Below are 1,299 nucleotides of genomic sequence, written 5' to 3' on the forward strand. Positions count from 1 at the left end.
GGGTGGGTGTACTAGTGACCTCAACCGACCACACAGTATTCTTTCCCTGGTTCTTGTTGTTGGGAAACTCAACAGAAAACAACAATTTTTCCGTCCTACGAATCAAACTACATTTATATAGTCCAGGGCGTGGTCGACTAGGGGAGGGGATTGTCCCCATCTAGGGCCGACGCACCAAAGCCCCCCTAAACCTAACTGCCACTTGGGACTTGCACCCCAATCAAGGCTGTGGTAACCCTAATGGGCCTTGCGGCCCAATTTGGCCTAGCCAAGTGGCAACTCTGTGCCGCCATCTAGAAATTTTGGGAGGCTCCGAAAACTTCTAGCTCCTTTTGGAGGGTTTCTAGGGTAACCCGGAATTTTATCGGTTCTCCTTTTTTTTCACCCCAAAAAAACCCGTTCTCTCTTCGAAACACTTTTGTTCCTTTAGAAACTTTTCTAGTGCAATTATCGTAAACTCATACCACTTCTAGCACTCAACAGATCGATGACTCTTAAGCGTGACCCTGCAGGTTCGGTGAAGTGAAGACACATGACTCGGAACTATTCCGGTAAATGACCAATAGCGGGAATCCGGGCATCCATATTGACCCCTATATTTACATGAATCGTTATCGAGTGAACATTTAGTTCCGGTTTAGCATTCAATTTGCTTTGTGATACTTACAAAACCAGAGGTGTGACTTTTGGCATCTGTGTGAAGCAACAACTTCATAACTATAGTAATTTATCGTTATTTCCCATTTTATTCTTTTTTTTCATTACCGTATTCTAGCATCCCCGTGAAATATTTTCAACACTTGTGGCTTCCATTCTTTATAATTTTACTTTGCACACCCCTCTTAATTGTTTATATTTCATGATGCTACATGGATACTGCTACCTCTTGAGCTTGCGTTGGTTTTTCCCTTGAGGAGGAAAGGGGGATGCAGCAAAGTAGAGTAAGTATTTCCCTCAGTTTGAGAACCAAGGTATCAACCCAGTAGAAGATAATGCACAAGTCACCGAATACCTGCACAAACAATCAACAACTTGCACCCAACGCGATAAAGGGGTTGTCAATCCCTTCACGGTTACTTGCAAAAGTGAGATCTGATAGAGATAGATAAACAGTAAAGTAAATATTTTTGGTGTTTTTGCTTTATAGATTGGAAAGTAAAGATTGCAAATTAAAGAAAGAGCGACGAAAATTGGCAAGTTGATGGGAAACTAATATGATGTAGAATAGACCTGGGGGCCATAGGTTTCGCTAGTGGCTCCTCTCAAGATAGCAAATATTACGGTAGGTGAACAAATTAC

The sequence above is a fragment of the Triticum dicoccoides genome, chromosome 1B (genome assembly GCF_002162155.2).
Source record: "Triticum dicoccoides isolate Atlit2015 ecotype Zavitan chromosome 1B, WEW_v2.0, whole genome shotgun sequence".
Taxonomy (NCBI): domain Eukaryota; kingdom Viridiplantae; phylum Streptophyta; class Magnoliopsida; order Poales; family Poaceae; genus Triticum; species Triticum dicoccoides.